Raw genomic sequence first — 25,856 nt, 5'->3', positions numbered from 1 at the left:
TCTTAAAGTGAAGAAAGCACCTACTTAAGGACTTACATGCTAAGATAGACTGATCAAATTGGAGGCTTCAGATTCATCAGGAAGAAAGTGTGCATGCTTCAGTGTGTGCCTTTGCCTATCAAGGGGTCAGGCTAGACCTTCACTAGGATTTGGAACATTTCGTGTTTAGGGTAGAATTAAAGCAGTAGAAAGAAGTTGTAAGTTTCCTGTGTATTATAAGTGTTCCTCTTATCCAGAGCACTAGTAAAGTCTAAGTGAGTACTCTTGTAATCCTGAAGTTTTGAAAGTATATCTTTAAAACTATAAATAGTTAAATTACCCACTCCTTTAACATTATGTTATTGCTCTGTTTTGTAAATCTGTGATTTACCTAGAGACTCAGCACATACTTAAGAAATACTTACTAGATAAAGGAGTAAATAAGGAACATAAGCAATTAACACTATTAAGGAATACCCTGATGACTTCAGATTCCAGACAGACATTATAAATTGACTGGTGGAAATTAAAATTTAAATATATACCACTCAGTGATTAGTTGCAAATTTCAGGCAGGAAGGTACACCTGTATTATTGGTACCTAAAATCGTAGGTCCTTTTCTTTTCATAAGTGACTGACACAATCTTCAGGGCAGGTGTGAGAGTCCACTCCTTGTATGAAAATTGTGGAGCATTGACTGGACATACAATGGCTTCTCATGACAGATCAGCCAATCTTGGAAATAAGAGGCAAAAAGAAAGGTGTTAGTGGGGAGGACCCCAGAGTCTCCTGTCACCTTCCTGAAAGAGCCAGGCACACTGATCTAGTAAACTTTATTCCTCTTCCTTTCAAGAGCCCTGAGGCAAGCCTCAAACAATGCCATCCCATAATTCATTACCTAACAAGTCTGCTTATCATTTAATCTGATCTGTATTGAGCAAGCGGCAGCAGGTTACAGAACAGCAAAGCCCAAATAAAGAAAGTGCACCATGTTTCTGATTACAGGAATCCTTAATCCAAAGCTCTGGGAGTGAAGCTAAAAATATAGCCTCTGTTCCCTCTGGATGCCCCCCAGCCACCTGCATTTCAGAGCAAGCCAAATGACCTGGTATAAAGATGCTAAACATTGAAACTATTATAACTTGTGGTGTTACCTGCCAGTCAATCTGTAGCCACACTTCTTTGCATTATATTTAGAAGCTTGGAATCTCTCTTAGGACAAAAACTAACCCTCGAGTGTAACCCAAGTACAAAGACTGTTGTTCGCTACGAGGAAGTATCACATGTACTAAGTTAATAGCTGCCAAGAGTCTCCATCCAGACACACACATCAGCAAAGAAATGAGAAAACCAGTATTTTGAGTTGCAGTGATTTTGGAAGAGAAGCTCTGGCAAACTTATGATAAAGAACAAACACTGACAAAGTGTATATTTAGGTGTAAAAGCCATTCGCAGTCAAAAGAGCAAAATCCAGTGAACCTTAACAACACATGGCATTTCTTCTTACAGGTGTAGTAATTCTCTAAATTTTCATAAATAACCAAATACCAGGACAAGACAGGATTAACTTCATTACCGTATGCTATACCCCTTGACTGCATGTTCAAGTTAAACTCTACTTTGAAGCAAGAGAGCAGGATTAAGCCTGGAGTATCTTCTGAAAGGGAGAAAATCAGGAAGAAGTAGATACAGCTATAAAATAAATTTGAAAGCAATTCTTGCCGCTTTTGGTTGCTAGGCAGGAACAAACATACTGATACACTAATAAAATAAGTACTCAGGATCTGAGAATATATTCTGGAGCCATATGGTTCATGAATAGGTCAGAACACAGAGTCAGGGGGTGGAGAACTATGTAGGTTAGCCAGCATTTAGAAACCCTTAACACTGATTTCAAGTAAGTTCCCTTTTTGGACTAATACTTCTGGTCTCACTATGAAGTGCAAAGCTACAGGCCTGGGGTAATCTTCATTCAAAATAAAATAAAGCTGGATTAGAGCTGCAATTAGACTAAACCGAAATCTACTTTGGTTTGAAAGTCCTGCTTGAAGAGCAGTAGATACTTGAGGAGACTGTAAGTCCTATTGACTGGGACACAGAGAAGTAAGTAAGAGTGTCATGCTTGCCCTGTGCTGTGCGCTGCTCTAATCTTATCGGTGCTTGCTAATGTGATTAACTCTCACTTGGCTGTGAGTCACCACCACCCTTTCATTCTTCCAATGAAGCAAAGATAAAGCACAAGCTTACCCGATTGATTGATGACTGTGGATTTGACCCTAAATCTGTCTGAGTCTTCTTAGTACCAGTTTCTGAATTGTATTATATATTTGCTCCTGAAGATTAATGAAAAAATACTAACACCCTTACAGATAAAATTTGGAGTGGGTTTCTGTAAAAACTTTTTTTTTCCGTCTGCTCACTTCGGTCACATGTTTCCAAATCTTCACAATTGAAGGTCAGCAGTTTTGATTATGCAAATTTCTCCCATCATTTCCAAGTTTTAGGATTCACACAATTTTCAAGAAATTCTTCATGAATGATTATGATTTGCAAAAGGCAATGTTAGACTTTCTTCCCACTAAAGGAACAGAATGGGCTTGGAAAGGATGGATGTGACCTAGATAAGCATTCGAAATTTAGTATTTACATCTGTTGAAATCTTCTGCACTGGAATATGAATTTTAGAAATCCTTGCTTGCTTAATTCTAAAATGATGACATTCTAAATTGGAGCCTAACATTAATGTCTAAGTGTTTCTGCTACCCACTAGGGTAAGCTAGGAATGACACTGCAGTTGGCAACACACACCCCTGTTATAATTGAACTGTGAATGCAAAATAATGGGCAAGAGAGGTAGACAGAAAAGAAAACTGGATAAAATTGTGGATGAAAATGCCTTGGACACCACAATCAAAGAAATGTCAATTCCAAGTGAGCCTCTATTAGCATTTTCTTTAATGTATATAAGCAGTTTCCTTGGCCTACCTAATTTGTTAATCAGTAAAAATAAAATTGTCATATTTAATAGAAGACCAAAATTCACTTAGGATATATACAAAATTTATATGTACATTTTATTGTTATATATATATGTATATATTCAGGTCCCATATCATATAAACTAGTTTTGATCAATACACATTGTTTTCAAACAGTGGAATGTTGAATCTTCTCTGAGTGTGCTTTTATGGTGAACTCCATTCACACTGTATTTAAGGGATAAAACGTGTTTTATAAAAACCACTTTTTCTTGGCCTTATTTAACTGCTTTGTTTAGCAAACACATAAACAACTAATGCACTGTGAAAAAAATATGTGCTTGGAAGATTTTTCTTTTATTGATGGTGTTTAAATAAGATTTGTCATTTGGTTGTGTGTTAGGCACAGTATCTAACTCTCTTTGCCTGTTTATATTTAAGTATCTCGGAATATAAAAATACCCACACTGAGCCAGCATATGATTTCCTGCTGAATTGTTTTTCACATTTCCAATATAATTATGTTGCAGTTACAAAGAAACAAAGATGAACTCTGCTGAATACCATAGAAACCCGCATTTGTTTTATATATATATACAAAAAACATCCAAGACAGACTCTGATGTGAGGGTGACTTCTCAGGGTAACTGATACCTAAAATAAACTTGAAAATATCTAGATATTTATTACAAGTGAATGGCTAGACATGAACCTTAAAGAGCAGTTCCATAACCTACAAATGACCCCTCACATAAGAATACAAGACCTTAGAGAAAATAAGAAGTGCTGGTTTCATTATCTTCTTGTGAACTCTGTCCTATGAATGAGTGCTTTTGTCTGTAATGGCATCTATCATAGAGAGCTTTAAGGTTAAATAGGCCATTACTAAGTATACCAAATAAATATAGAATATCGGCTTGACATATCAGTGATTCTAACCAGGGACAACACAGGTTGTTGAAAGCTTAGTTCTTATCTCTGTGGAGCTTCTGTAGAGAAAGAAACAACATTGGGCTATAGTTATGTTGTCCAGCTGGAGGTATGACACATGCAAAAGTTAGGAGGTGATGAATTCTATCTATCAAGTGCTTTCTTCATGGTATTGTATGGTCAAGGCAGGTAGCACAGCATGAAGACTTCTAAAGGAAGACTGCCATAAGAGCATCCAAAGAGTTCCCTTTTATACTATGATGAAAATGAGCAACTTGTTCATCTTGACCTTTGTTTGTTTGTTTGTTTAGTTGTGTATATGGCAGCATTAAGTGCAAGCACAGTTATTTCCACAAAGACTTTCTGATATATTTATGAGTGAGCAGTACTAATCCTCAGTGACAAAAATTGAAATGTTTCCCAAAGACAAAGCTTTTCTGAGGGTGAATCTGATGACAGAAATGGAAATCACTACATCATAAAATTCTGTTCCTGGCACAAGGTTATCTAAATGATTTCATTAATTCCTCATGGCTACATTGTTAAATTTATGGAAAGTAAATAAATTTGAGGGCATGATATCTGTGGGACTGAGATTTATCCTTATTATGCAAATGTAAAATTCTAAATGGTTAAGAAATTTTAAAGTTCAGAAAAGTCTAGTCACAAGTTGTTTGCTAGATATCTGCAGAGAAGCTAGGGTAAACCAGCACAAATGAACACAAGGCCTCTCCCTGGTTATAACAGGTCAGAACAGGTTATTAATATTTGCATATCTTTAAAAATCAATTCTGGGAAAATCATGGAAGCCAAATGGGCTATTGATAACCCCTAATATAGATCAATTATTACAATATTACATGTAGGTATATGCAATTGTATAACATCATCTAGATGTGTCTATAAAGGATACAAAATAAATAATTACTTGAAATGTTGAAAGTTAGTACTTAATGTAAACACTTCCCCCTTTTGGGAATTATCTTTGATATTCTGTATATATAGGGAAAGTATAGGATTCATGATGCTTGTGGATTATTTGGGAAGAAGATCACAAAACATATAAGAGCACATACAAAATTATGTATTTTTAATTCAATATAGTTTTTTTTTCCCTGACTTAATGTCACCCTGCTATGAAGACTTTGGGGATATATTAAGGGTAAATATCTTAAAACCATGTCATTTGCACTGGTAAAATTCAGATTTAAAATATTTTAGTGCTTATAAATCCATATTAAAATGTTGGCTTCATTCTTGAGCTTGCTATATAACTCTTCATCAAGGTTTTCTTCAGTATCCCCTTGGGTGAAGACTTACTAAAATGTGTTCAATGCTCTTTGATAGCATATCTATGATTGTAGCTTTGCATGATAATGCTGATCACAGGATTAGGGATGGGAAGTTTTGAGTTGTGATATGTCTATTAAAATCTCACATATTATTTTTTGTTGGGCAAAATGCTAATTTTTTAGTTTCTGTTAATTATCAGTAATTTCTATAGTATAATATTTCTAAATTATCATGAATTGAGTCTAATAGATTTCATTCATCAAAAAATTATGTTTAAAAACTTAAGGAAAAGTATTTGAACTATGAGAATTCTTTATTCTCTAGGGCAACAATGATATACTAGAATATAGGGTACCTTAGAGTCTTCAGATGTTCATGATCTTCAAGCTAAAATATTGTTATAATAACAGAAAGACATACTTTGTCCTTTATACTATCCAGTTAGTGACAGAAGTTAGGAATCTCCATAGTTCTCATATACATGGTTCAGGTTGGTAAAATTGCTGAATGGCTAATAATGTATAAATTTGTTCATTCTTGACATTTTTTAAACAAAACCATTTTAATTACCAATGGGATGAAAATGAAAATGTATACCACAATAAGAAAATCATTTATGGATAAATGCTTTAGCATTCTTCAATTATTTTATGTGGGCAAAAGGGTCTCAAAAAACAAAGTTTTGAGAACTGCTACCTTAGGAAGGCATTTATTAACTAAAGTCATTTGAGGTAATTAGTTTGAAATATTGTTGCAAAGCACATTTCCACACTTTAAAAAAGTGTCACTTTTAAAATGTGGGTTTTATATTGATAGAAGTGCATGTGTCCTTAATATGATTTTGGGTATAGAGTATGGACAGGGTTTGTATATGAAAGATCCTCCTCAGAATTAGGTATTAAATGCTTGACTTTCAACTGGTGGACCTATTTAGGGCATTCTGGAAATATTAGAACGTATGAACCATTAAGATTCAAGTCTTAGAATATTAGACAGGGTTCTAGATTCCTTCCCTTCTCATTGTTGCTTGTCCTCTTTAATGTGGATGGCTTTCTCCTCCACAGAGTCCTGTTGGTATTATGTTTTGCTGGACATTCGGCAAACATGAGCCCAAATGAATCCACCCTCCTTCAAGTCGTTTTTGTCAGATACTTGTTAGGAAGGAAGAGTAATTAAAATAATTATATAATACATTTTCAATATTATCTGGCCATCAACACTATGGTGAATATTAGGCAACTTTAAAAAGACATATTGGCATTTTAATTTACCATTTTATGTTGTGACAAAAATGGTGGCCTTCATACACATCAAAATTATTTTCGGTCCAGATAGAGACAAGCCCACTCTTGCTAAATCCCATTTAAATATGTATTTTAATTAAAATATTATGACATCATTAAATCACTTCCCCATCCCCTTTCTTCCCTACAGCACCTCCCATGTTCCCTCCATCCAATCTCTTCTATGACCACGCCCACATTCTCAAGTATCCTCTTTTTCATTATTGCCCCGATCTGTATGAGTATATAATCTCAAATATCAGTACAACCCACAGAGTCTTTTTTTTTTTTTCTGCTCGTGTGTATACAATTTTAGGTTGGAAAACTTGTATTGGGTGTTAGTACTCTTTCAGAAGTGTATGGAGAGATAAGGAAGTAGATCATGTAGAGGTGAAAGAAGTTCAGCAAGATTTGTAGAGAGAGGGAGAGAGGGGGAAGGGGGAGAGGGAAGGGGGAGGGGGAGAGGGAAGGGGGAGGGGGAGAGGGAAGGGGGAGGGGGAGAGGCTTTCTAAGCACAGATCCTTGAGTACTTAACCTGGATGTAATTCTGCTTCTGGGCCAGGTAAATATTCTCTGAATAAAGCCATTGCATACCCAAGATTATCCAACAAGGCCATATACCTTTGATTCCATGTTTAATCTACTTTTTATTTTCACACAATTAAAATTAGCTTTGAAAAACTGAAGTAATAACAAGAATGGTTACAATTCTTACCATTCATTGCTTAAGAATACTTTGTTCTATGCTGAACCTAAAATTTAGGGAGTGATCATGTTTTGGCAAATTTACCAATGCCATGGGCATATTATCAATAGCATAAGAATGATAAAAATTAGAAAGCTATTGTTTTCTCTTTGCCCTGAAAGACTGCATGTGTAATACTTGACAGTACCAGGCTCTGGCACTATATCTTCTTGCTGCCTTAACAATATGGCATAGTACAAATGCTATTGTCAGATATTGTATGTTTCATAGCATACCAGCAAATTGCTTTATTGCTATGTCTTTATCCTCAGAGTGTGTAACTAATACATGGCAATGTTTAAGCTACAACTATTTATTAAACGTGAAAATAAAGTGGCCATTCTTAATATGCTGAGGACAAACCCCACAATCCTAATGAATTTAGCAAGGTAAATGACATTTAGAAGAATTAAGACACAGCAATGATGTGTTTTGCAGAAAAGGATAAGTTTGGCCCTAATTAGATGATTCTAAAGTTTGTAAACTGACTGTTTTCTCTTCCTGATGGGGAGCCCACAAAATAAGTGTATTAATTAGGCCACTCTGGGGGTTAGTATTGGTGTTTTATGCAAACCAAATATCAGAGAGCTCAAGTTGTTTTTAAGGTTGTTCATCTTCAGAGGCATTCTGCAATGCTAAGGTTGCTCAGAAGTTTCTATTATTTTCCTGAGTGAGCTCTGTTGACAAAAGATATATGTGCTGTAGTTCTTGTCTAGTGACACATGCTGTGTGGGTAGTTATAGTATCATCTGTTGATCACAATCAGATCACTACTATGTTTGAAGAATGAGTATTGAACCTGAAAATTGCAAGGGGGGTGCCACACACAATCGGAGAGATACCATTAGAAATCACCTTATAAACATTTTTTGGACTGTAGAATTTACATCATTTGTGTCTCTACAGTCCCTAGAAACAGGATGCCTTTGTTCAGCATCCCTCCTTTCCTCAAACTGCAGATTTTCCCATAGCACATCATGAACCTCGGAGAGCTTTGTGATTTGTTAGTCTAAGGACTGAACCTGTATTAAAAGATGGTAGGATCACTGCAAACCAAATCTCCTCTTCATACCATACACAACTTGTGAAAGTGCGAGCTGGGATTTTGTATAATTTTCTTATATGCAATATTGAAATGAGACCTTTAAATAGGTAAATTTTGTTAACACCAATTTCTAAAAAATATATAATGTATTCAGGAACCCACCTAATTTCATCAAGTTTAAAGATCACATTTTGTGATATTTGAATGTTCACTCAGATTGTCATTTTATTACCAATAAACTATATGTACTTAAACACCATGTGGGTATTTGTCACAGAACATATTTTGTTCTCTAATTTGAATCAAAATCTTTCCTGTTTAGGGAAACCATTTTCCGTCATTCTAGAAAATAACACTCAGATTTTTCTCTGTTTTTAATTTTCAAGATTAGCATTTAATTATAACATTTCTCTCTTGCCTTTCTTTCCTCAAACCTCTCCTATATGCCTCTTCCCCTTCTTCAATGTCTTATCCTCCCTTTACATTGCTATTGCATGCATATATATATATTTGAGTTTTTGAAAAGGAGTGAATCTTCTTTTTAAAAATTAATACCAGTGTATGGTTATACTCATTTAAATATGATACAAAATTCTGTTGCTTTTGCATATTTTAATATAATAAAGTTGCTTCTTGTGTTATATATAAAGCTTAAGTATATTGCTTTCCTAACTTCAATCTGAGAACATTGTTAGGTGCATTTTTAAATTATATAATGCTAAATCATCTGGAAGCAAAAATGGGAAGTTCAACAAACTAGCATTTCACACACAGAAAGCCAGCAACTGGTATGGAAAGGCTGAATGGATACCTCTGTTAATTTGATGAATCTTAGGAAAAGTAAACCTTAATTTTTCATTTACTGACACTTTAGTAATGTAGCTCTCATGACAGTAATCTTGGCTAGCAACAAGGTGGCAAACTGAAGTATCAGTTTGGGGTATTTTAATGTTGTCTTTCAATCTTTCAGTCCTCTGATATGTTCATCTATTTTTCCAAAGAAGTTGATTCCCAAGATCTATTTTATAGTTAGGCATTTGATTCAAGCACTTGATTGAAGTGACAAAATATATTTTAACATGCATTACTACTTTATTCCCACGTCTATTTAATTCATAAAGGTTAGAAAGGTTCTGCAGGAAATTTTATTTGCAAAATTCAATAAGATGATGGAGATGGTATCTTAATGTATCAAATTTATTGCTCTTTACAAATATTTTATTAAATCTTGAAGCACCTCTCAGGTATGTAAAGGGCAGACATAATTAGACCCATTTGTCAAGTGTAGGAAATTAAGATAAAAAGACAAAAGAAAATTTCCTGAAGCTGTAGTAAGATGCTTGACCAAGCCTATGAGTGTCTATGATTACAATGTTGCTTCTGAAATATTAGAACAACAGTTCTCAACATCATTTAGTCATTGCGATTGAAATCCTTACTACGATGGAATGTATTTATATCCATACTTCAAAACCTGAATGTTATATATCCAGAAGTAGTGGGACATTGTACACATTAATGGAATTGTTGAAGACCTGATGACCTGTTAACTCATTTGGCTGCAGCATTCTTCTTGTCTTTATATGCTTGCTAAATATATCTTTATCCCCTGCATTTTTCTTTAAAAACCACAACACAACAGAATAGGGGGCACAGGCGTTCAGGAACACAGATGTGCTGACACTAAATGTAATGTAAAGTAACATTATTCTAACATATCTGCAGATATGAACACGATGTAAGTCCTTCACCAGGTGAATAATTAACAGTTCACAAAGATGGTTGAAATTAGCCTCCTGTTCCTATGGATGGATTGCACACATTTGAAAACCATCCATGGAAGAAAGAGGAAACAGGAAACAAAGTGAGAGGCAGCCCTTGATTTGATGGAAGACTCTACTCCTTTCTCAATGAGCCCCTCTGGCTTCTTCTCCACTCCTTTTAAAGTCTCTTCTAAGGAGAGTGGTTTTAGATGAGAATTCTCTTTTCTGTTTATGTGTTTCTGTTTTTATTTTTGTTTTGTTTTCCTTGTTTATGAGATGGGGTGTTTCTGTGCAGCCCTGGTTATCTTGGGACTCTATAGACCAGTCTGACTTTAAACTTATAGATACACATGACTCTGCCTCCCAAGTGCTGGAATAAAAGCATGCTCCACCACCGTCATCCAGCTATGCACAGAGCTCTTTGTTAATGCTTTGTCTATGCAGCTTACTTGTTTTGTGGCAATGAGACGTTCACTTGATATTCCTGGGCTCCAGTTCCCTTCTTGGGAAAAAGTGAATAATAAAGCCAATGGCATAGGAGTGACTGCAAGAGGAAAGGCCATGTTTTATCACTGAATAACTGCCAATTGGCATCATCAACTTATATAACAGAATCTGTGTTTGTCATATGTTTTACTGTGCAGATATACCTTTATTCATTTATTATTTCACATGTAGAAAGCTGTGAAATAATAAATAAGCATTCCCATTTTTTAAAACATCTTTGAAACTCTTTGCAGTCATTCTCCCTTACTCAGTTAAAAAAAAGTTTATAAGAACATATCTTTTCCTAAGAAACCTTCAAACTAACTACTCCTTGTGAGTTTTTTTTCTATTTCCTTTAAGGTAAATCTCTAACCTAAAAATGATAAATGCTCTTTTTTTTTTTTTTCCATTCTGTCAGTTGTGCATTCTCACAGCGGCTGCTTCTGTCTTAACACTTGCACAGAAATGAAATGTGGGAGAAAATATGCATAAAATCAAGCCAGAGACAATCAGAGATTTCCTCTCCAACTCTAGGTCCCTACAGTATTGTCTTCCAGCTAATATGTACTCTGCAGACTTGGAGCTGGGTTTGGTGATTTACATGGAAAGATCAATGGGGTGCCTTGCAGAGAAGAACATACAAACACTCTTCCATTCTAAAGCCAGAAAACCCAGAGGTGGTAGATGTGAGCCTCCTGCTTTTAGGTTATTGTTTGGACACAAATGCCATCAGAGCTGTCTGAATGAATAATGTTATCTGCTCTGACCCTGGCAAGAGTAGCTGCAGTTCATGGCATTCCCTGCTGCAAATGGTTGGAAACCAGAGACTGCCTGTAGGAGCTGGCCCAATAGATGAAAAAAGAACAGGCGGTGTTGCACAGCACTTATGACCATAGACAAGGGACAGATCCAGGAAACAGAGATTTTGGAGTGCTATGCTCTGATTAAGCTCACATTGGATCTGTGGCACTTAGAAGATATACAATACACCTCACTTAATACCACTGCTCCTATAAGATGACGGTATCCAAATGATCTTATTCTTACTGCAAGCATGCTGCATTGTGATGGAATGCATACCATTTTTGACTGCCAAATACCTGTGGACACTGTATCTCAAGCTTAATGTACCCAAGAATTATCTGGGGATCTTGTTAAAACACAGATGTTTATTCCCTAAGTCTGGGGTACAGATTCTGCATATATAATGGGATTCTAGGGATGTTAATATTACCCATCAGCAGACTGGCTACAGAAACAAAGTGTGGACACTTTGCCCCTTCTTAGAATTGGGAACAAAACACCCATGGAAGGAGTTACAGAGATAAAGTTTGGAGCTGAGACAAAAGGATGGACCATCTAGAGACTGCTATATCCAGGGATCCATACCATAATCAGCCTCCAAACACTGACACCATTGCATACACTAGCAAGATTTTGCTGAAAGGACCCTGATTTAGCTGTCTCTTGTGAGACTATGCCGGGGCCTAGCAAACATAGAAGTGGATGCTCACAGTCAGCTATTGGATGGATCACAGGGCCCCCAATGGAGGAGCTCGAGAAAGTACCCAAGGAGCTAAAGGGATCTGCAACCCTATAGGTGGAACAACATTATGAACTAACCAGTACCCCTGAGCTCTTGACTCTAGCTGCATATGTATCAAAAGATGGCCTAGTCGGCCAGCACTGGAAAGAGAGGCCCATTGGACACGCAAACTTTATATGCCCCAGTACAAGGGAACACCAGGGTCAAAAAGTGGGAGTGGATGGGTAGGGGAGTGTGGGGGAGGGTATGGGGGACTTTTGGGATAGCATTGGAAATGTAAATGATTAAAATGTACCTGATTAAAAATATATTAAAAATAAAAAAACATATTTGATACTATATACACTTTTCATAGTCATCACAAAAAACCTTTGAAGTTTCTGTTACTCATCAGGTGTGTTAGCTAACGTGGGATTAGTAAAGTACAGATTACTTGGTCCTTCCCTCTGAGTTTCTGCATTTGTTATATCTGTATTAGAGACTGAGAGTTCACATATTTATGAGATTTTTTTAAGAGATAGTCATCCTGTAATTGAACCATTCATCCCAAACACTGACCTGCTACTATTCTTCCTTCATCTAAAATATTATTTCCAAAGATTAAAAGGAATAATATAAGTAGGAAACTTCAAAATGAAATAGTCAGTGTAAATAATTATGTCTTTGTTTGCAGCTGGAAGAAATACTAGAAAATTTCTATGGGCTTTTCTAGTAGATTAATCCAGTTCCAATATCTTGACTTTCATACTAAGAGATTACAATGAAGGTACTCCTATGATTCATGAAACTGGCTTTATTCAGTTACTCCTATATTTCTCATATATGGTTCATGTTTATGATTAGTGCTATTCAATTTTACCATATGCATAACTATGTGTGCTTATGCATAATTACTGTGACTTGACACAGTGCTACCAGCAAAGTTCCACAGTCAGCCTTCTTCCATTTTTTTTCATAATACTTAGAACCAATAATCAGTTCCCAATCTTTACAACGTTATCATTTTAGAAGTTTTCCACAGCAGGAGAATGTAACATTCATGTTAAACATTTTACAACTTGTTATATCCTGGACTGCAACTTGTAATCAGAAACATTAAAACAGGAGATAAATATATTTACTATTTAATAAGCTCTCATATGATCCTAATATTTGTTCAAATGTTGCCCAGAATAAAAAAAAAGTGCCTAGCTTCAGAGAATGTTTATAACTAAGTGTATCATATATATGAATACTTCTTTCCAGTGTCAAAAATTAAATGTATAAGTAAGTAAATTAGGTCTTAATATGAAAGATATTTTAAAAGGTAAGTTTTAGAATTAAATTTTGTATGTATCTAGGAAATATCCAACTTGATCTTGAGTCAAATGGTAACTTCTTCATACTGTAAGCCTTGATGCTGTGTATATTTTGGGAGAAGAAAAAAAAATATATATATATTTGGAACACTGATTCCAGCAATTCTTTCTTCTGTTGCATTCATTTTTTTTTTCTGTTCAAAAGCAAGCTGAATCAAACTAGAAAGATAGTTATTTATTTTTCTTTAAAAAGAAAGAATTTAACTAGAATTAATAAATTTAAAAATACATCATATATATTTGATGTGTAACATTATATGAAATAAATATTGTACAAAATGTCTGAGTTTTTGTCCCATATTTTAAAAGAGCTTTGTGTTAAATTATGTATTTAAAAATTACCCTTTGTTTTGAAAACACAATTTTTTAAAAAAATTAAAAAATTCTTCTTCCCTAAGATCAATTATGTGAATAAATAATGTTAATGGATTTTTAATTAAAAATTATTAAAAATCCACATTTCAAATGCTTTTTATTTACTCAATGTAAAAAATTCAAATTCTTTACTAGATATTTTTTATTCTTACTTATACATGAAACTGTACTTAACTAATAAGACAAGTGATCAACACTACCTACTAAAACTAATTAGAAATCCTACTGAAATATTTAAAAGCTTCAATTTATAAGTTATGGTGTAAATTTTAAATTCTAATGTCTGGTATTGAATAAAAATAGACAATAGGAATCAGTTGATTTGTTAAACTCTATAATCTGATCATCTCCATTGTCATCTCATCTCATACTCATGTAATATCCACTAAGAAGACCTAGATAAAGGGTGCAGGATTCCTGTAACTCATTCAAGTAAGACAAACTGATTGTTGTGTCTATTCATCTCAGAAAGGGGCTCTAAAATGTGACATGCTCTCTGTGATCCATGCCGTCTGATTTCCAGAAGTAAAAATGCTATGTACGTGACAAAGACTAAACCTGTCATTTCTTGTGGCTAGTCAGCTGGAAGCTGACACAGCATGATGTCTGCCATCTTTGAGTGCTAAAGCAGTGGCAGACACCAGGTTCAATGGAAGCAGCTCAATGGGATGAGTGTTAAAAAGAGTATTATGTCACATTTTCAGATAAATCGAACCCATCTGTGGCCTCAATTATTTGTATTCCTTCAAAGAACACCCTGATGTCTTAACTTACCATAGCATCCAAGTCAGGCTTCATACCTAAGGTTTCCTCATACAAATCAAATAAATGTGTGTATTAGGGGTGTCGGAGAAGGCCAAGCGCTGGAGCACAGCTCTCACCTGAAGATTTTTGAGCTAAATGGATGTTTCCTGTCTAACACAGGTTCAGAGTCCATGGATGCCACTGGGTGGGGATAATTCTAGAAACACCATTATCAATCTGGGAAAAGCAGAAAGTGACATAGTAGTCACCAGCAAAGGACCACTCATGAATTCAATTTACTGCATATTTAAGGATCCTTGATCAACATGGTTCCAGTTTATTTCTGCTCTCAGACCTTGAACTGTGTCTTAGATGATCTTGGTTGTATTTTCTTGATCATTGCTGCTATTTTTTTGTAAATTCTGTTTTCAGTGGAAGTCTCTTCTCAGTCCACTTATCGCTTATAAGTGAGTGCAGGCTCCTTCATCCCCCACTTAATCAATAGGTAGCAATATCTAAATTCCTCCAATTTTGAAGAAAACACTCTTTGCTTTAAATAACATCATAAAGAGACTCCCATCAAGCTTCCTCACAATTTATTGGTCCTATGCTAACGTTCTCCCAGGGTTTTTGTTTTGCTTTGTTTTGCTTAGTTTTACATTTTCACTAGCTTCTCAGTGCACTCATCTCTTATCTGCTACCTGGTCCCTAAGCTGTTATCATACAGTTTAGCTTGTCATTACAACAGTAGCAATTACATTTAGTCATTAAAAGCTGTTTTAGTTTACTGCTGCTTAACAAACAATATCATAGAATGTTGTGAGATAAAAATAGCAAAACTGTTGAACTTAAAAGTCTGATATATAGCCAGGACTTATCAGTGTCAGCTTGTTGTTGAAGAATTTGGCACTAGATAAATTGTTTGAAAATAGTTGGCTAGCATTTCTAAGGTCGATCACTCCTACAGTTTGCAAACTGTTGTTGTGAAGTGTCCCTCAAAGAGATGACTTGGGACTGAAGAAACCCAAAATGAGGCATAAATGGAGATTCCCTAGTATTGCTATTCAGGTTCCAACTGATTAATCAAATGAAACCAGAATGGGAGTTCAGTGACTTTCAAGAACCCACACTAAGAGATGGAAAAGCATCATTTCTATCATACATAGACACAGCCTGGTGAACACAGTTCCAGAAACATGATACTCCGCACTTTATTAGTAGACATACCTAAGAACCTAGAAGCCACATTTTAAAACTGTTATATTAATTTAACAATAAAAACGAAGTCCAGAGCACAAGCTGGCAGACCTCTCACTGCTCCAGGAGGACCTGCTGGAAGGACGGGGACAGATCCCTGGACTTGGTCTCAGAAGATGAAAAGTTGACACCCTTGGGGAGGCTAGACAAGTATGCTGCAAATGAGAAAGTATTAAAAAGACAAATGGTGGCCTGGAGTTTGCTGGATACTCTAAGGGAAGTCTGCAATGATGAGAGAGACTGCATTGCTGTCTTGGAAAAAATCAGCCGATTAGCTGATGACTTGGAACCAACTGTGAGATTGGCGCTGATGGAACAAAACATTGCACTGTTTTGTCAAGAGAACCTGCCTTCTATCCCATATGCTTTTTCCAAGTACATACTCCCAACTTTGGTTAGAGACCTTGAAGGCCAGAATAACCACATGAGGAAACCCAGTCAGGCAGCATTGCTGGCTCCGTTGGAGCAAGACCTGATTGAGCGACTTGACTGACATGGAGACCATGGTGTGCCCTGTCCTCATAGACCTGACTGCCCCAGACAGCAATGATGATGTGAAGACAGAGGCTGTTGCTGTAATGTGCAAGGTGGTGCATGGTTGGGAAGGACATTACTGAGCATTTCATCCTCCCCAGGTTTTGCGAGATGTGCTCTTACTGTTGAATGTTTCATGTCCAGAAGGTCTGTACTGCCAATTTTGGAGATATTTGCAGTGACGTTGGCCAGCAAGCTACAGAAGAAATGTAGCTGCCCAGGTTCTTCCAGCTGTGTTCTGATAATGTGTGGGGCATCCTACGCTGAGTGCTTCATGGCTGTCTCCTGTGCAACATGTCAAGAAATCCGACGGACAAAGTTATCAGCACTATTTATTAACTCGATCAGTGATCCTTCGCATTGAGTTCACCAAGCAGCCTTTCATTCTCTGGGGCCTTTCATATCCACGTTTGCTAATCCATTAAGCTTGGGCCAGGGCTTTAAAGATGAGAGCAAAAGCTCAGAAGACTCCTCAGTAGAATACAAAGATGGGATAAGAGACAATGATGTCGTAGAAGAATTGCATCACAGGCCAGAGGATGCTCCTATAGACCTCAGTGTCCCTCACTCCAGTGCCAGGCTGGAGAGTACACTCGAAGGCTATGCTGCCAAGACACCTGGGCACTCTGCAGGTGAGGTGCATGCTCCAGTGGACAGCTCCTTACTCTGTACTTTGTCCTCAGAGTCTCCTCAGGAAGCAGCTAGCAAGGATGAGAATGGCAGAAAGCCTGACACCAACAGCAAGTCTGCATCCAGGCCAGACACTGGCACCAGCTCCCCAGAGGCCACCCCCTTAGGACCAGGACATGTTCAATTCCTTGCATTTCTGGAAGGGCTCCTCTACCTAAAATAGATCTTGATAAAGAACTCCAACAGAACCCCGAGGAGAGACTCAGCCCAGAGAGAACAGGAGATGAACCTGCAAGCCCTGCACCAGGCTCTCCCAATATCCCCATGGCTACCCGGAAGGAACTAGAAGAAATGATAGAAAACCTTGAGCCGCACATGGATGACCCGGATGTGAAAGCACAGGTGGAAGTGCTGTTGGCTGCCCTGCGTGCTTTCAGCTTGCATGCTCACCAAGAGACCAGTGGTGTAGAGCAGCAGAGTGAGCTACAAGATGAAGTGCGTGTCCGTGATCTTCCAGGCTGTAACATAAATCACGACACTTGTGTGCCTTTGATCAGCGCTGCTTAGGAGAATATGGAGGCCACTCCTGATTATGTCGATAGAAGTGCGGACCTAAGCCCCGGCGGGGGCTTCAGCCGGGATGATGATAGGAGACCCAAAATCCAGGATGTTGTACCACAAGTGTTATTAGATCAGTGCTTGTCAATGACTGACCCTTCTTGAGCACAAACAGTTGACACTGAGATCCCTAAGCACTGTGCATACAGTCTGCTGGGTGTGGCCCTGACTCTTGGCAGACAGAACTGGCATTGCTTGAGGGAGACTAATGAGACCCTAGCGTCAGACATGCAGTAGAAAGTTCGAAGAACTCTAGTCTACTCTATCCATGAGCTTGCGGTGATTCTTGGAGACCAGCTGACAGAGGCAGACCTGGTTCCAATTTTCAATGGATTTTTTTAAAAAGACCTTGATGAAGTCAGGATAGGTCTTCTTAAACACTTGCATGACTTTCTGAAGCTTCTTCACACTGATAAAAGAAGAGAGTACCTTTATCAGCTCCAGGAGATTTTGGTGACAGACAAACAGTAGAAATTTGGGTTTTGGAGCCGAACTGGCAGAGCAGCTGATTGTACTTCTAGAGTTATATAGTCCCAGAGATGTTTATGATTACTTCAGTCCCATTGCTCTGAATCTGTGTGCAGGCAGAGTTTCTTCAATCCGTTGGATTCCCTACAAGTTGGTCAGTGAAATGATGAAGAAACTCCACTACACGGCAACACCACCAACATTCGGAGTAGATCTCATCAATGAGCTGGTAGAGAATTTCGGCAGGTGTCCAAAATGGTCTGGATGACAAGCCTTTGTCTTTGTCTGCCAGACTGCCTCATTTGCTGACCTTGGCAAATGACAGGGTCCCCAGTGTTACAGTGCTGCTGGTGAAAACCCTGCGACAGACCCTGCTGGAGAAAGAGTACTTCTTAGTTTCTGCCAGCTGTCACCAGGAGGCCGTAGAGCAGACAATCATGGCTCTGCAGATGGACCAAGACAGAGATGTCAAGAACTTTGCAAGCATCTACTCCTCCAGTACCAAACTCCCTGAAGATGCCATGAGGACAGCTTCCTCCACCTACTGACCCATGGTGTTCATCCTGCATCCTCAAGAGCCTGGCCTCGACTGCCTGTGCCACTTGGGACAGCTGTAGTGGGGGCCTTCCTCCTGCCAACTCATTCACAGGTGCAGGTTGCCTACTCCCAATACCAGTGGTTTTAAGAATCAAGAGAAAGTACAGTAAACACTATTATCTTAGCTTGACTTAAGGGAAAGTAAATCTCAGAGGATTATAATTGTCATCAAAGCCTTAACTCATTACTTCATCTTCCTGACTGAATGGCTTGAATTGGCAGAGCATTTTCCCTTCAGGAAGTATGAGGTTCCCAGAGACCTGCATTGCTTTCTTCTGGTTTTATTTAAAGGCTGATAAATGACATTCTTACAGCCAGAAGGTGGATGTGCACCAGACAGGAAAGGCCTTAAGTATTAGCCTAAGCATTTCTTCTAGGTGCTGAGCCTGTTCAGCTCCTTGGCTGCCCTGCCCAGCCCAGCCCTAAGTGTGAATACTTCTTGGCGTGTATAAATGACAAAGGAGTTTTTCCTCTCCTAAGGGCTTGATGTTAACACTAAATAGAATCTGATTTTGACTCCTAATGCAGCACATTGCTGTACACATTTACAGAATGTTTGCAGAATCTCTCCTGATATTTTTCATGCTAGTCATGACCTGAAGGGAATTTCTTTTATGAATATTAGGTCAGGTATTATTAACTTGATCATTGTCAGCTCTGAGGTGCAACTTTTTCTTCCCATGCTGCACCCCTGTGACCACTCTGGGGCTCCTGCAGCCTGAATCGTGCTGTTTGAACTGTTGTGGTACAAGTTCCAAATAAAATTTATTAATAGGATCTAAAAAATAAAAGAAGTCCATTAACAAAGTGTATTTTATGTTCTCAAAACATTTTAAAATAAAAAGTAAGGGAAACATTTTATAGATTTGTATGAATAAATACCAAATCCTGAAAAAATAATTCATAATTAAAAATATTTTTTTATTTTTGAATAATAACATAATTGCATCATTTTACCCCTTCTCTCCATTCTCTTTTTCAAATGTATGGCCTATTTCTTCATTAATAAATATTCCAGATAAATATGTTAATATATATGTGTATGTGTATATATATTACAGGCATTATGTAAGTGTTCATATTGTTACTCAAATTCATATTTTCCGGGATGACAATTTGGTATTAAATAACCAGTGTGCTTGTCTCTGAAAAATCATGTTTCTAGTGCATCCGAATGCCTACATTCACATTTCTGTACCCAGCATTCTTTAACTTGGTCCTTGGCATGGATTTGAGCAAGATAGAGAACATTTGTGTGCCTTACCTGTCTCTTAAAAAGCCCATTTTGATACTTATATGCCTTGTCATCACATATAGGAAGTTCTAACTTAAGGCTTTGCTTTCTAATCAGCCTGGGAATGTTTCTCAAAATCACACAGTTTCTTATATCTTTACTCTGTAAATAGGCAATATTAATAATATCTTTCACTCCCAGTGCAGAGGAATCCATGATGATCAATAAAGAAGTTGCTGAAAATAGGGGGAAAAAAGAGTGAATGTTGACAGGAATGGCAGTGGATTCTATAAACTGAGCCAAAAAGTGAATTTCAGGCACCAGCAGGGACCCTTATCAGAAATGGGGCAGAATGAGGTGACTTATGTGTAGGCAGATAGTTGGGTCTGTGTTCACCAACCTCCTCAGATATGAAGAAGCACTTTAACTAAACCTAGACACTTTTATTCACTGAAATTTTTAAAAAGTGTGATTTTTTACAGCCACCTGATGTGATCTCAATCTAGGTGAATGTGAGGATACATGGGGACATATTTATGAAGAGATAACAATAAGTGATGATAGATAAAACAGTTTATTTCAGACATCACAGGTTGCCCAGGACATTATGTTAAATATGTCCCCACCACAGAATTGCTACCTGAAGAAGGGAGTCTGTGTTCTCAGAACCTGGATTGAAGATGTATCTCAGGGAAATGACATGGGGTAATCATATGTCAAAGAGTGTCAACTGGTGTGTGTGTTTGTGTGTGTTTGTGTTTGTGTGTTTGTGTGTTTGTGTGTGTATGTATATATTGAGGGGGGGTGTGGGCGGGTGAGTGTCACTACTCTCAATAGTAATATATGAAAATATATGTACTTGTGTGTGTTACCTAATCACTGTATAATCTTATATTAAAATGCATGCACTTATGTGTATATGGCAGAGAGAGAGAGAGAGGAGAGTGATGGAACTCACTCACTGAATAACCCATATCTAATGCATCAGAATGCATGCATTCACATCTGTGTAGGGGAATGTGTGTGGGTAGTCTCCTAAAATCTAAATGCAAATGGTTCCCTCCCATAGAACTTTGAGATTTCTTTTACTTTTCTATATGAGATTTTTCTCTGAAGAATTCCTTAAAAGTATTTTCAAGGATTTGGAAAGTGATTTTACAAAAGGGGCTGATGACATGTGAATTCAAATGTACTCTAAACATTTGGCAATAGGAAAATCTTGCAGATTCTGTAAATTCTCTAAAGATGCAAGTGTGGCAGAAAAAATACAAGTGATATTGCTTTGCATCTCCAATGTTAGGGACTACATATGAATACATGTCAGCATTTGAGAGGCTGGGAATAAAATGTTGATGCCATTTCTGTTCCTTGAGACAAAATGTCTATCATTTATCCTGATTAAAATCTGTGGCATGGACAGTCCATACATTATAAAAATAGGTTAAATAATATGAGAATAAACCATATGAACTCACAACTTAGAAATAACTATGATTAGAAAACAATATACATATATTTTACAGTGTTGTTATGAAATTTTTAATTATTGATCATGTAACTTAAGTTTTCATTTCCTCTTGCCATGCAAGGAAAATTATAAGTACATTCAAAAGTGATATTGTAATACACATTGATAGTATAATTTATATAAATTTAATTTTACCTGAAATAAAAGAATAATTTGTTATATTATTTCTGCTGTTTTGAAATATTTAACTGTAAGGAGTAGTGTAGAACTAAACTATGTCACACAATAGATATATAAACTCATGTGCACATACATACATATCTAAATGTTGGTATATAATCAGTATATGTATACATATGCACAGGATTTTGAATATGCTGCTTCATTTCATTCTCTTCTGGGTATTTAAAATATGCTAATCTTAGCTTCTAGTGAAATTATAAGTAGTTTACAATTGTTACTCACATACTGACAATTGGCATTTTTTGTTCAATACTTTCTACTGTCTATAAGCCTGAAATTATCTTGAACATATAATCTAGCTTTCACAAAATTTTCTTAAGATGAGAATGGTTTCATTTGCCTCACATTATCATTGTCTCATAACTTTGTAAATTAGATTATTTTCTATAAAGTAAATACATGGGTGAATTGGGCATTCTTTATGTAACTTATTAAATAATCTGAATGCTCATCTATTCATCAGTTTTTTGCCTACCAATTAATCACATTTTAATTTTTATAAAGATTTATAAGCATTTATCAACTCTTCTTTATGAAAAAAGTTGCAAATTGCTTTTGAAAATTTAAAGATTTTTCTACAAAATATATGACAATTAGAAAGAATGCAAATTATGTCCTTCCACCAAGGTCCAGAAATTTATCTTCCCTGTAATCAGTATAAATACCTTTTTCAGTGTCTTCATCTTGAATAAAGTTACATTTCACTGACTTAATTTTCATTAACTAAGTGTAAGTTAGAGGTAGGTAGAATACTATCATTGTGACACCTGGTAGAAGTTGAAATAAAAGCGCCTACTTTCATGCCACCACAATCCCTATGCTGGTAATTTTCTTAAAAACTGTATCTGTCATTTTATAAAGTGTCCTTAAAGTGCTCTAAGAGCTAGCATAACATGCCAGTGAGAGAATGAAGAAATCACACACACAGAGAGACAGAGAGACAGAGAGACAGAGAGAGACAGAGAGAGACAGAGTGATATACAGAGAGACATGGAGAAAAAGAGAGAGATAGAAAAAGGCACAGAGAGAGGAGAGAGGAAAGACAAGAAGCCTCTGGGATCAGTAGGGTGGGGTCATCTAATGAAGAAGCTGCCTAACCCTGGAAACTCAGTGTGTATATAATATATAGTTGTCCAGGAAGGTAGGGTCATAGAGCTAAACAAGGATGTAGTTAATACATACATGTAAACATCGAGGCAGGATTATTATATAAGTGTACAAAATAACTGGTTTAACTAATCTCAGAAGTTGAAGTCTCTTACAGAGGAATAGTAATCAGACCATAAACATCCAGAGTGAACAAGCTAAGTAGGTATTTTCTGCAAACATTGTCAGCATTCACACAGGAACCATCTGGCTGAGCGTCACCAAAAGAAGGCTTTGCTATTCCTGTGGTTCTGAAACATTGGTCCTTGGCCTGTGCCCTTGCTAAAAGCAGACATTTATTAATTATTTAATCATTCCTTACAGTAAAAAAACCACAGTTTTGTCTTCACTAACAAGATTTAAATTATAATGTGTAACATATTATGAGCTGATGCTTAATGATTCAACTCTACTTATATCATAAAATCTGTACTTATGTTGTCTTAAATATCACTTTTAGTGATATGAAAAATTCTGTGTGTGACCAAATACTTAAGAACTCTATTTATGGTCCTCCATCTGCACCCCAGAGCAGAGGCTGATCCACAGCCCACTGTGCACAGGTCCCACGAGGAGAGATCTGTTCTCCCAAGAGTGTTTTCACTCCAGGACTTGGGGGTGAGATAACCACTTTCTCTCCAATAACAGGAGCTTTGCAGCGAGAGGGAGGAGGAGGAGGCAGAGGTGGCAGCGGTGGAGGAGGAGGAGGAGGAACTTATTGTCCTGACTCTAAGCACCCCTATGAGATTGAAAGCTCATGGAGGACAAATGTGAATATTTGTGTCTGTTTCCTTCCTTAATAATTGAAAGTTGCTTGGTATAACTCTAACTAGGCAAGTGAAAAATCTATATGACAAAAACTTCAAGTCCCAATAAAAAGGAAATTCAAGAAGATCTGAGAAGGTAGAAAAATCTAGCATCCTCAGGGATAGGTAGGATAAACATAGTGAAATAGTCATGTTACCAAAAGCACATGGGGTGCAAGAACAATGGAGCAGCTGGGACAGGATCCTTCTGGTCTGCCATCTGCACCCAGAGATTGGGCTATTCCAGAGCCCTCTGTACACAAGTTCTGCCAGGAGAGAGCTGGTCTCCCAGTAGTGCTGACACAGGCTTACAGACCCACAGGAGGAACAAACCACAGCAAGAGACAGCAAGAACATCTAACACCAGAGATGACCAGATGGTGAAAGACAAACCCAAGAATCTTAACAATAGAAAGGAAGACTACTTGGCATCATCAGAACCCAGTTCTCCCACCACAGCAAGTTCTGGATTCCCCAACACACCAGAAAAGCAACATGTAGATTGAAAATCATATATCAAAATGCTGATAGAGAATTTAAAGAAGGACATAAATAACTCCCTTAAAGAAATACAGGAGAAGGCAGGTAAACAGGTAGACACCCTTAAGAGGAAACACAAAAACCCCTTAAAGATTTACAAGAAAACACAACCAAACAGTTGAATTAATTGAACAAAACCATCCAGGATATAAAAATGGAAGTAGAGACAATAAAGAAATCACAAAGGGAGACAGCTCTGGAAATAAAAAAAAACCTAGAAAAGAGATCAGGAGCCATAGATACAAGCATCACCAAGAGAATGCAAAAAATAGAAGAGAGAATCTCTGGAGCAGAAGATACTATAGAAAACTTTGACACAACAATCAAAGAAAATGCAAAAATCAAAAAGATTCTAACTCAAAACAACCATGAAATCTAGGACACAATGAAAAGACCAAACCTAAGAATAATAGGTATAGAAGAGAGTAAAGATTCCCAACTTAAAGGGCCATCTTCAACAAATTTATAGAAGAAAACTTCCCTATCCTAAAGAATGACATACCCATGAACATACAAGAAGCCTATAGAACACCAAATAGATTGCATCAGAAAAGAAATTCCTCCCATCACATAATAATCAAAACACCAAATGCACAAAAAAGAAAGAATATTAAAAGTAGAAGGGAAAAAGGTCAAGTAACATATAAAGGCAGACCTATTATAATTATACCAAACTTCTCACCAAAACTATGAAAGCCAGAAGATCCGTGACAGACATCATACAGATTCTAAGAGAACACAAATGCCAGCCCAGGCTACTATACCTAGCAAAACTCAATAACCATAGATGGATAAACCAAGATATTCCATGACAAAAACAAGTTTACACATTATCCCTCCACAAATCCAGCCTTTCAAAGAATAATGAATGGAAAACTCTTAACACAAGAAGAGAAACTACTCCCTAGAAAAAGCAAGAAACTAACCTTCCTTTAACAAATCAAAAAAAAAAAAAAAAAAAAAGATGAGCACAAAAATGATAATTGCACCTCTAATAAGAAAAATAACAGGAAGCAACATTTTCCTTAATATCTCTTAATATCAGTGGGTTAATTCCTCAATAAAAAGACAAAGACTAACAGACAAACACATAAACAGGACCCATCATTTCGCTGCATACAGGAAACCCACCTCAGTGAAAAAGACAGATATTACCTCAGAGCAAAAGGCTGGAAAACAATTTTCCAAGCAAATGGTCCAGAGAAACAAGATGGAGTAACAATTCTAATATTGAATAAAATCAACTTTCTTCTTTTTTTTGTTTTTTTGTTTTGTTTTGTTTTTAATATTTTTATTAGGTATTTTCCTCATTTACGTTTCAAATGCTATCCCAAAAGTCCCCCATATCCTCCCACCACCCACTCCCCTACCCACCCACTCTCACTTTTTGGCCCTGGCGTTCCCCTTTACTGGGGCATATAAAGTTTGCAAGTCCAATGGGCCTCTCTTTCCTAGTCGGCCATCTTTTGATACATATGCAGCTAGAGTCAAGAGCTCCGGGGTACTGTTTAGTTCATAATGTTGTTCCACCTATAGGGTTGCAGACCCCTTTAGCTCCTTGGGTACTTTCAGTAGCTCCTCCATTGGGGGCCCTGTGAACCACCCAATAGCTGATTGTGAGCATCCACTTCTGTGCTTGCTAGGCCCCGGCATAGTCTCACAAGAGACAGCTATATCTGGGTCCTTTCAGCAAAATCTTGCTAGTGCATGCAATGGTGTCAGTGTTTGGAAGCTGATTATGGGATGGATCCCTGGATATGGCAGTCTCTAGATGGTCCATCCTTTCATC

The 25,856-nt window shown here is 37.0% G+C and overlaps 1 protein-coding gene and 1 pseudogene across 8 annotated transcripts in view; both read left to right on the top strand.

The window, feature by feature from the left end:
- Positions 1–25,856, top strand: part of Cdh8 (cadherin 8) — a 393,196-nt gene that overhangs the window by 253,700 nt on the left and 113,640 nt on the right. The gene's annotated exons all lie outside the window — the stretch shown is intronic.
- Positions 15,817–19,415, top strand: Gm15681 (predicted gene 15681; annotated as a pseudogene).

This window comes from Mus musculus, chromosome 8 (genome assembly GCF_000001635.26).
Source record: "Mus musculus strain C57BL/6J chromosome 8, GRCm38.p6 C57BL/6J".
NCBI classification, from domain to species: domain Eukaryota; kingdom Metazoa; phylum Chordata; class Mammalia; order Rodentia; family Muridae; genus Mus; species Mus musculus.
The sequence above is the reverse complement of the archived record's forward strand: the minus strand, read 5'-3'. Positions and strand labels throughout refer to the sequence as shown.